A 12,238-nucleotide genomic window follows, 5' to 3' on the forward strand; every position below is an offset into this window, starting at 1 on the left:
TCGATTTCGACGTTGACATATATATCTCTAAATATCGAAGTCCACGTGTCTCGAGAAGGGCTTAAGAGACCGATTCTATACGCAATTCTGAACAGAAACACTGCAATGTATTTTAATTTTAAGTAGAAATAAAGAAGAAGCATGGATATATTATTCGGTATTGTTTGTCCATTTGAAACTTCGAAAATACGTTTCGGTAAGAATTATTGTTAAGGTTTGAAAGTATTTTTGTGTGAAAAATTCCCGTTCGTTTGTTTTAATTTTTTTCATTTCTCTCTCTGCGAAATTCCAGTATTCAGCCGAACATCTTGATTAAATAACTCCTGTTATACTTCCGACGCAATTATGAATCGGCACGTCAATTGCAATACATAAATAATTAAGACAGGATCGTCAAGTTTCTTCAGTTCAACATTCTTCATCTTTTCAAGATATTCCAGCTTAAAAACGAGCATCTTTCTAGAGTTATCTGTGAAAAGTAACAACGTTCCGTAAGATTGCATAAAATAGCACGTAAATGAAATTTTAACGAAAACTTTTGTAAAATAAAAAATTTTCGGATGCCAAATAATCGTAATTTGTTGTAATATACGGTTCAGAATGAAAGAAGCTGCAGATGATTTAGCCGATTTGCATATCTCCAAAGAGAAAAAAAAAATTCCGCAATTCACTTTGCCAAAAATTTTCCAATTCTTTGGATTCTCCTTAATCCTTTCCTACCAACGTCAAAGTGACTTCAGACCGTTGAGAGAAAAACTGTTACTATTTCGATTTCCTAACAATAACCCAAGAATATAGATCCAGTTTTAGATAAAATAAAAAAAAGGTGAAATTTTTCGCGGTCTATCGAATCGGAAAAGCTCGTTTTCCAGCAGAGGGTGAAAGAGGAAAAACTCCGTGACGCAAACGATCCGCTAAAACTGCGTGCAGGAACGCAGGGATGCTGCAACCACGGGTTAAATCTCACCCCGAAAAAGAGGGTGCGGAACGCAGAGACGAGCGATCGGATGGCGGTGACGACGCGACGCACCGAATGACGCGTCCCGTGCACGGAGAACCAACCCTTGAAAAGTCCCCGAAGTAGGGGGCATGCGCAAAATCCCGGGTGCAGGTCGGCCGGAGGTTAGTCAGTGGCAAACCCCGCGGCAAGCAACGCTATTCGTCGCCTCGCCGCGTCTCTCCGAAAGAAACGAAGCAACAAAAGTTCTTTCAAATACCTCTAATAATGCATTGCTTATTTTATTTTACAAATAAACCGCGAATTTAATGCTTTCGAGAAATTAAAAAAATTGCAAACGCGAGCTTCGTAGTATAATATATACACACACGTATATACAAATATATATATACTATACATATATTTATAAATATATATGAATCTTTTTTTTTTTTCGTCAAGAAAATTTTTCTGCTCCTATAATATCCGTAGAAACGAGGCAAGAATGGTTTCAATGATATAGTGGACCGAAAAGTGACTGACTAATTGAGGAAAAATTGTGAATTATTTTCAGTGTAAAATTTGGGTGCATGTGATATGATATTTTAGGTTGCAGCTTGTGCACCGGGATTATTACTGTATATATTAATTAGTTTTTAACCGAGGGTGGAACATTTGATGGACAGTAGAATCGGTATGTGTGAGTGGGGAAAAAAGAGGGAGGGTTGAAAAATTTTTTAAAAATATTTCTCCTATTTTAAAAACCTAAAAACTTTGCAGTTTTTTGAAAGCGCAGGAATAATCAACGTAATTGTGACGATCGTACGGCTCGCGAAGACTCAATTAACGCGACTTGTGATAAGCTTAAAATTCTTTCACACTTGTTGTAATATATATATATATATATATATATATATATATATATGTAATGTGTGTATAATGAACAGACGAATGTAAATTGTCGACGTGCCAGTGCAACACGAACGTCGAGACTTACGCCTTGGGGAAAGCGTGTTTTTGCAGGTAGATATCATTAATCATTTTAAAACGGCTTTATTATACCCGTGGTTGGGTGGATTTTTCACAAGCGGGATACACAATCTCTTCTGAGGATTAAGAATACTCACCGTATAATAAGCTTGCCGCATGCTCTTTTAAATTATCACCGTTTAAAAATAACGGATGCAGTAAGTACGAGAATAGAGGAATAAAAGGAGATCATAGGATTGCGGAATATAAAACTTGAAGTTACGAATCGTGGTCTAAAACACCGAAATTTTTAGATTTCAAGATAAAAATCAATCATTTTAGATTAAGGTTCAAACTATTTGATAATCGAACAAGTTTTTACGGACCTAAGCAAATTATTATAATCTTATTCACATGTTTCAATGTCCAATTTATCAAAAGCAGGTCTTACGATGTGTGCCAAAAAAAATTTGAATTCAAATTTTTCCGACTAAGATTTGAGAACATGATTTTTGATCTGAAAAAACTGCGTCACCTTTTCAGGATTAACCGTTTTTCATTCTATATATATATTATTAAATTCGTGTATCAAAATTTTTGAATCAAATAATCGCATTTTGTTTGAAAAAAATAATAATAATGGTTAAAGTGTAAATCTCCGTACTTCCGAAGAATTCGAAGGTTGTTTGAAATCGAAGAACAGAAAGTGAAGAGCCTTTCGGTCTTCACCAACCAACTGCGCACATTTTTTTAATTTTTTGATACGTAACGAAAACAGAACTTTATTACTTAATTCAGAAATACAACTCCAATGGTGATTCGAGAAGAGAAATAGAGGAAACTCGAAACTTTCTATTAGCAAATTTGTCATTTTCTCGGTTTGCAAATTACAGGGCAACTAGTGTACGTTCATACGAAAGTTCCTGGTTAATTAATTCGACTAATTAATGACCGGTTGACCACATCAGCAAGAATTGATTATAAATTTCAACGTGTATACATCGCTAACTACGACATCATTCATTACTGTGGATTAATTAACGAAATCTACGGTAATTCATGGGGAAAGTATAGAGCAACCATCATCTTTGACGTCAAATACTGTCAACAGTTTCTTTCAAAGTATAACAAATATAGATTCAGTCAATTATTCGGTCAATTATCACCAGCGACTTGCGATATTTTACAAAATTTCTGAGTAATCGATGCATAAAGATACACGAATCCTTCGCTGACAATAAATTGCAAATTGATGTTTCCAACCATACGGTAGATAAACTCATAGATAAATTTACAGATCTTGTGATTATCTTGAAGCATTGACTTTTCACAGATCAGCAATAACTGTGTTAAAAAAAAGAATCACTTTCCACGATATTTGAATTCAACTCCATTTTCTGCAGCGTCACTTTTACGCGATTGGCGAATTTTAAGCATGATAAAAATGAAATGCCAAAACTCGAGGCGTTTCGAGGTAGTAACTTCGTAAATTTTCAGTCTTATATAAAATCCTCGGTAATTATAATCGGAGGGATTAACCGTAATCTGGGTGCTTGGCTGCCCGGATTTGTTGCGTTAACACCAGAAACCGCATTCCCTTTGAGCGTACGTCCGGCCGCGAAAGAATGCATTCGTAAGAAGTCTAGAGAAAAAAGTAAAGAAAAAAAATGGAGCGAAAGTGATGATAAAAATGTCACAAAAAAGCCTCTCATCTAACCTTCCGTATCCTAAAAATTTTCTTCTTTCCTCCGTCCGTTTGCCTGCCAGAAACAGAGACCGCGGTAGGTATATTACCAAGACTCTCATCACTATCGAGAAATTGCCAAGCTTGCAACTTTGCCCCCCCTGAAGCCCTGACACCCCCGTCAAACTCAGCTGCGAGGTACGCAACGCTTCAAAGTTTCAACTTTTAACACACGCTCACTGCAGTGTGCATGCCTGTAATACAACTATGGGATACCAGCCACCGTGTGTAACTCGTATGATCTATACGATAGAGAGCCGTGAAAATATCGGCGAAACGTCAACCAGTTGCACCACTTTTGAAACTCGGATTATTTCCACGTCATGTAACGCATACCTACGCCTGAACATATCTTTATGTACACAAAAATCCCGTGTCACGATGTTTGTCCACGCTAATCTGCGAAACCGCTCAACCGATTTTAGTGAAACTTTGTAGATTTGTATTGCTTGGTCCGACTTGAGAGACAGGATAGTTTTTATCTCGATAAGTGACCCTCAATATTTTTTGTTGCAAATTTAAGGAGTTTTTACAGGACAAAGGGTCGTGATTCGTTTATAAGTTCCATAAGCTTTTAATAGATGGCGGTGTGAGTCAATCTATTGAGTTGCGTAAGTTTTTGATAGATGGCGGTGCGAGTTAATCCATTGACATCTGTATTAAGCATCCAGCACCAGACTGAAACATCCTTTGTTATCTAGGTCGTGTAAGTATTCAATAGATGGAGCCGTGTTTCAATTTCAAACCATTCCACGATGCGAAAATTTATTCCACGTCACGCGTGTTCCACAGATATACGACATAAACAACGTGAGCGTTTAATTTTTTGCGTGTCATTATTTTGAGCTGAGCCACAGCAACGCGTGGCCGGGATTGCTAGTATTATATATAATGTACACGGTGCGTTATTTGTGTGGTTATGAGTTACGTACATACCAGAAAAGTTGCGGTTAAGTGTAACCATTCCTGCAGGTTGTTTTACCTCCGTTCTCACATTTATTCTGCACGTGTCACTAAACACAGCGGTTCTTTGACCCAGCAGCAGCAAGAAGCAAAAACGTTTAAGCCACTGCATGTACATTCTGGACTCCGTTTTTACTTCTATAAACCTAATATTGAGTCGAGTGTTAGCTCTTCCAACTGTGACGTAAAAGCTGTCAGCCCAACGACCCAAATGCACGATCCCCCAGTTTAAGCTAGGGTGCCAATCTCAGTGTCGTGTTCGACGGAATTAAGTATAGTGTGTTGCTCTTCATAAATGCACGCCTTCACGTTGGTAGCCATTCTATTTATACAACGTCATTGGTATACCGAACTCGAGAATTTACCTTGTCAAAAACTTTTCATGAAAAACATTTTTCAAAAATCCGTGTCAACTATAAGGATTATAGTTTTAAGCTCACTGTCAGAAGTGAGCGTAATTCGTTGGTTTCCAGTTCATTTGAATCTACTTTAAATGATTCGAAAAATTCGAAACAGGATGACTTCAATACCAAATTACAGTGTGAATACTCCGATTTTTGAAGTACGATGAATTGTTCGCGAACAACGTTTTGAACGTTTCTAATATCTACCTAAACACAGAAATTTGATTATTATTTTCAAAATTCATTTCAATCGTATCGGAATCATCTTGCTTATACATTGCAAACTTCGATGATTGTTTGAACTTCATACGCGGTGTTGCAGAGTTACTCTACCTAAATTCCCGTTACTAATAAACCGTATGAACAGTGCGAATGAGAAGACAATAGATTTTTGTCGAACAACGAAATGGAGAACAACACCTGGTTTATTCCTGCACACGTTGAGTGGCCAGAATTGAACAAAGGGCGATCCAATCGGCGTGGCAGGGAAACGGATGTCGGACGAATCGATCGAAAGGATTCTACGGATATACAGAGGATTTTCCTTTCCATTTTTCCTCGTCTCCCAGTATACTCGTGCCTATCCACTACCGGTAACCGGACGCAGGGGTTTAATTTGCGATTGCGGTGCATCGAGAGATGCATTCAAACGTCCAATTACAGCTTGACGGTTACGGTCGAGCAGCGCGTGGATCTGAATACGGACATTTTCCACTACCAATTCGAAGAGAAAGTGGGACTTGTTCGATCAAGCCATCAAGTTCGATTGGGAAAAAACCATTGCTGAGTTCAGCAAGTTTTATTTGTGCAGTTTAACCAGTCTCGACGGTACATCGGTCCGTATTTCATGACAAAAGTCAGGTTGTATCCTATTTTTTGATAGATATCCAATCGAGGCAACAAAAAACGAAGGTACGATTCCTTTCAGGAATTGTTTTGCACCTTATTATCGCGTTATTAAGTGAAAACTGAGATCAGCTGATTGCTTTTGCCGGCGCCATGTTGGACCGCAACGAGAGCTACTTCGGAAGATCTTTGATGACTAAGTTCAGACACACGAAGGCAAGCGAGGTAATTGAAGTTTCGAAAAAAGTGGCTTAAAATTCTTGCGCCTTTGTTCATCTAAGCCCTAATCAACGTGACTTTCTTTCCAATTTTGTATTTCCATTTCTATCAGTTTATTACAAGTAAATATATTATCTGGCAACAAAGCGTTTGACAAGTAACCCGACGTTCGCGTGAACCGGAAGAAAAGATCTCGTCAAATCGGCAAACAAATTTTCCCCCCATTTCCGTATCGAGAAAAAGTTTCTTGCGACCGAAGTTTGCGTTATTCAGAAAGAAGGAAAAGAGAAGAAAAGTATGAAAATATTCTGCAGTTTCGCGGTATATACAATACATACCTACATATATAAATTGTGAATAAACTTTTTTCGGATAACTGCACTTATATTTTTCTTTTCATAGAGTGAAAACTACCCAAAGTACAACGCCATATTTAGAACTCGGAGGTATAGGAGTTACACCTCGCAAGCTTCCGAGGCGAAGAACAAAGAAAGTTTCTATCTAGGTCTCGTCACGACTACCGTTTCCTGGACTGAAGCTTGAGCACCACCGACCGCCGAGTTTCAGCTGGAGTGAAAAGTAATTTTAGATCGTACCGCGACCAGTGAATAAAAATTCGATTCGATTACCCGGCATCGACGAGGATCAGAGAGAAAGAGAGAAAGGTTATATTATATATATATAATATATATATATATAGAAGTCCTCATTGCAGAAATTACCATTTCATCCGCAGAAATCGTGTGACAGTGGAATTTACGATCGCGAGACGTGGAGTCGTTTCGATGAAATTTAATACAAAATAAACGTTTATTTTATCTTTGCCGTTGCGTTATGGATGAACGAATATTCTAACGAATCGAGAAAAAGCTTGCTTGGGGGTTGATTTTGTCGACAAAAAACTAAAATGTCAGAATACTAAGATCAGTTATAAAACTAAGCGAAGAATAGCCTTGCGAATTATACTTTTGTGCATAATTTTTACAAAAAAAAAACAAAAAAAAAAAAAAAACACGTGGCTTGTAATCCTCCTGTTTTCCAGCAAGGAGCTTTTCCTCCCTTCCGTATAAAGTTTTGTGCTCATTCCATCGTTTGCGTTAAATCTAGGGATGCGAATAACGGAAACAAGGTTTACCGTTATGATTAGAGGAAGCTTATAATGTTCCTAACAACCTCCTAGAAATATCGCGGGAGATACAAATTGCTTTCTGGAATTAAGGAAGAAGGTCCGGAAATTTATCCAAATAACAAGGCAATAAATATATAGTGCAAAAAATGATTATCTGAGTTATTGGAATAATTAGACGTAAAGTTGAGGAAAAAAGAAGTTTTTTCCACTAATGGATATTTACTAAAAAAACCAATTGCTTGTTTGCCTCCGCTGTGCAAACGAAGAGGAAATAAGACTGTAGCGTAAAGTATATAACCCGAGAAATGCGATGTCGTATCTACCTGCTAACTTATCGGGGAATCTGGTTCAATAATTTTAGGCTCGTTTTACGGGGATTATGAATTCCCCTCTCGAGATAACTATTTGCATATTTAACCTTCTGCGAAAATGCAAACGTTAGTTTATTTCAGAAGGATCAAGGTCTGCCGCGCTTCTTTTGCCTTGATGCAGGAACGGCAGCCTTCGAGAGTGCAATTTTCAGACAATTTCAGGTAATAACTTTTGCATGCAAAATTACAGTAATCCATTTTCGCACCGAGTGGACGTATATAATGCCGTGCAAGACTATGGGAGAGCCGTTTTCTTCTCTCTCCATCGCACCCGGGGCTGTCCATATACCTCTTATAATCCAAACGGGTCAATAGCAATTGCTAAAATTGCCCGATCGACGCCCGCCTGAATATGGGTGAAAAACTTTCTTATACATCGTGCAAATCGTTCGATGATTACTTACATTTGATTTTACAAAACGATATCTATGATAGATCTTTATTTCACGACGTTGGAAAATCATGTAACGATTACATCCGAAGAAAAATTTCTAACTCTTTCGAAATGTAGAGCACGTGATTCAAGTAATAATAATCGGACTATTTATTAGTTGTTGAAGTCACGTGTTTCATTTCCCATTGTACTATACATCTGCGTACTTTTTTCAATGCTTGATCAATCGAGATTACGTTTTTTCGCATGGTTTTTTCACATCTATTATTTTACCTACGTAAACTCATCCACTCAACGTTTGCGATAGTTTAATTATAAGTGAAAGAAAGGTAGAAAAATAAGGAAAGGAACATGCAAAATAAGTGAGGTTCGATTCTACAGAAATTAGTTCTACGGAGCAAATGTTTTACAGAATATGTTCCACAGAATCGTTTCTATATGAATATTTTTCTACAGAAAGGAACTTGAAATTCGCATCAGAAATTATCCTGCATAATTTATTTTACATGAGAATTGTTCTGCAGAATATTTTTTTACAGGACATTTTTTTTATTTAATTTAGTCTAATTTAATTTAAATTATTTGGATGTGTGAAACTAGAAAACTATTCAATAGAAAAATATTCTGTTTAACAATTATCACGTGAAGATATTCTGTACAGAACATTTGCTCTGTAGAACTAATTTCTGTAGAATCGAACCTCACTCATTTAGTAGGAACAAGCGTAGGCAAAAATTTTGTACGACTCTTCGACTTGTCGAAAACAAAAAATGTTATTGTTGGATGTTGAAAATTGTGAACGCTATACTAAGTCAATCAGCCCTCCATCAGCCGGGCCTACGTAATACGCGTTCTTTGAAGATATCGATACCTACTCACAGCGTTATCTCTACGTAAATTACGGTATTCAGGAATCGATCTATTCCCACTTTTATGTGGTATCTTTTCATAGCGTTCGTATCTAAGTATTCCTGCGGGATAAACGCAGCTTAGTGAAGTTTATATTACCTATATATATATAATATATAATCGTTGATAGATCAGCATATGGGGCATTCCACGTTAAGTCGACCAATGTTGGACCCCGACTATCTCGAAATCATTCCAGGTTTTCTTTTAACATTCTACTTAGTGAAAGACTCGTTCTGATTGTTTTTAAATTTTTTCATCAAGCCGTTTATTTTTTGTAAATTTTTGAAGTTGATTGAGAAAGATAATTTTTTTAAATCTGAAAAAATTCTCAAAAATCCAGTGGGTGGCATGAAACAGCACGCAGTTTCCACAAATGTGGAAGGAAAATTTTTCCATTTATTGATTTATTTTTTTTCTTTTTCACTTAATTCGGAATTTTGAAAATTTTTGAAAACTGAAATTTACACAGGATCAAATCGTAAGCGTCAAGCAAGGGTCAGTAAACTTGTGAATCTCTGGTTTCACCAAATTAGTTCATAGAGAATGTCTACCATTACCGACGGAGTAGGTACAGCAATTTTCCGACAAATGAAAAGTACAATTAATTTCCGTGCATCGAAAAATTCGATTTTTGATCGAAGCAAAGGTTTCGACAAATATCACGAGGCAAATCCTGCGCGAAGTTGATACAAGGGTAGAGAATAAATGCGCTGCACGTGCAGACAACACGTCACATCGACGTTACGCGCATTTTCTACCTACGAATATTGGCGTAACGCAATTTCGGACACATCTGCTAGGCTCATAAAATATTCCCTTTTACGTGTTCCCGAAGGACCTGAGCGACCTGCAATGCATCGGTTCGATCCCCGGGCGGTAACCTCAAAGTGCGGTTAGTCACGCGGGGAGAAATAAGGAAGCTAAACCGATTACACGCTGATTGGCTAATCTATGCACCCTCTCAGCCGCATATATGCCCCGAGGCGAATCGCATATATAAAACGGAGGCAGATGTCGCCGGCGATATATCGCGAAAAGAGCTCGGGATGCGTCTAACGACATCGAAGAGGCGAAGAGAGGAGAGAAGAGAGAGGAGAGAGGAGAGGAGAGGAAATGCGAGACCCCGAGTCTTTCGAGGGGGTGCCGGTTAGGCAGATGAGAGGGCGGAAAGGGGGCGTGGAGAGAAAAACGCGGTGGATTACGCGGGTCATTTGCTTTATCTTTTTAAGCCATCCGCAGGGGAATAGATGCGGGGATAGGAAATAAGCTGCGGATCTGGAGGCTAATAATGAATAACTGCGAATTATTTACCCGACGACGATGTCTCTCGGCCAATTCGAGAAGAATCGCCAAGTGCAGGGAGCAGCTGTGGGGTGGATTTCGCTACCACTGTCTCCTGAATTCTCCTGCACTCGGAAAAAGATTCCTCGTGATTAAGAAAATTTGATCTTACAATTAGAAACGAAATTTTAAGGGTTCATATATATTCGACTCAACATTATTTTCACACAAACGAAAAGTTTAGTTTATTTTATACTGCGCGGGAGAGAAAATTTTTATATTTAATTTTAGCTTTCATGATTTTGGAAGCTTAACTAATCTTTAGATTTAGTGGACTGCGTGGAACGATTCAGCTGAATCTACCAAAGAGTATTCAATATTTTGACGATGCCATAAAAAAACATTATTAAAATAAAATAGAGATTTCATATTTATAAGGATATATTATTATATTACATTTTTTTTTTTTTTTTTTGCAATTTTTAAACAATTGTTTCGCTAATTTTGTTATTTACAACGATGAATTGGACTCCCACGTGAAAATTTTCGATAAAGAGCGTCTACAAATTAAAGTTTTTCAAAAAAGCAAAAAGGTTTCTTTGTCCTCGTACCGGCTTGTTCCGCGCAAATATTCCCCGACCAATTTGGAAATATTCCATTTTCTCGTCAGGCGTTTACACTGTCAAGTCATGCAGGAAGCAATCTAGAAATCTAGGAAACTGGTGCCTAGAATTTGTCGAAGAGAAGCAGGTAACGGAAACTGATAAATAGCAGGTTCGATTTTTGATCCTGATCGAAACCCGGCTAGCAAACTACTCTTCCGATAGATAGCAGCGTGGCTTCAGCGAGAGTAAATCTCGAGACGCGTGACACGGCCGGGAACGAGGAACAAGGAAAAAGGAACAAGGAACAAGGAACAAGGATCTAGGAGTCGGGAATACGGATGTTTCTCCATTAGACTCCCACGTCGCTCGGGCGAAGATTCTTATTGAAAATCGACTGATCTGAGCCACTATTCTCTCCCTATTTATGGGCGTGTGGGCGTCGGATGGAAAGGAGGGAATGGAAAGGAGCGGCGAGTAAACGTCGTTCGCAGGGTCTCTGACAGATACGGAACACAAGAATTATCTTGATCCTTGGTGGACTCCAACCGTGTTCTAGCCCCAGGACGCGCGTCCTTTCAAAACTAGGAAGCCAGCTGTTTTCAGAATATGATAGTATTGATAGTATTTCAATGTGAAGGGATGTTGTTTTCGTTTTTATTGAATTCTAGAGACATTAGTTCAATGAATTACGGATCTGCTTTAGGCTTGATTCATCTTTTCCTAAATCGAGATTCTTTTTATCATAACAGCATTTCTCAATCTTTGGTGAAACGTTCCATAGCAATTAGGCTCTTTCCAATACATTACAAACGATTTATATCTGACCTCCATTACTCACCAGATACGAACGAAAATAAAGCCTCGGTAATCGATAAATGAGACACAGTGTAAAAGTGTCGTTTCTTTGCCGTCAATTCATGCTCGTCGGTCGAATCGTTATAATTAGCTTCAATGTCGATTTACTCCATTCTGCATGACCAGAAATGTGTTTCACTATTTTTTGGAACAATTTAAACAGTATTATAAACCTCCAAATTTGCACTTCCAAAGTTGGGGCTACGATCGGTTTCAGAGACTCGTAACTGATTGGAAACACTGGATCAGTGATATCAACGTTCCTGTAATATCAGTCGATGAGTTTGCGCAGAAAACGAACCGATCGATTCCTCTTTGTTAATAGGTGAAGGATTTAATTACGGGGTACAATATATAGGCTAGTTTCACCGCGAGCGTGATAAGCTCTGGTGAAACTAGGAATCGGGGCTAAATCCATACAGGCTCACCCCCTTACAACCCTGTCGCTGTTCTCCCCGAGCTTGTAGGGTTATCGATTAGATATCAGGATTAAGGTAATCCTGTTCTACTAGGTAGATGTAGGTACCCAGAAGGCAAGCTTATCTCGTTTTTGTGCGGTTTCCACTCGGGTCCCGTGCCACCCTTCAATCCGCCAATAACCCACTGGGT

At 38.3% G+C, this 12,238-nt stretch overlaps 1 protein-coding gene across 2 annotated transcripts in view; it reads left to right on the forward strand.

Annotated features, from left to right (window-relative positions):
- The window catches only part of LOC124413200 (neural cell adhesion molecule 1-A-like), a 56,923-nt gene that overhangs the window by 4,818 nt on the left and 39,867 nt on the right, over positions 1-12,238 (forward strand). The window contains exon 1 of one of the 2 annotated variants that reach the window (XM_046893632.1): positions 1,858-1,960. The exons of the other annotated variant lie outside the window; for it this stretch is intronic. The gene's annotated coding sequence lies outside the window, so the exon portion shown is untranslated. Of the gene's footprint in view, positions 1-1,857; positions 1,961-12,238 lie in introns of those variants that run through there. 2 annotated transcript variants of the gene reach the window in all.

Source organism: Diprion similis, chromosome 12 (assembly GCF_021155765.1).
Source record: "Diprion similis isolate iyDipSimi1 chromosome 12, iyDipSimi1.1, whole genome shotgun sequence".
In the NCBI taxonomy this organism is placed as follows: Eukaryota; Metazoa; Arthropoda; class Insecta; order Hymenoptera; family Diprionidae; genus Diprion; species Diprion similis.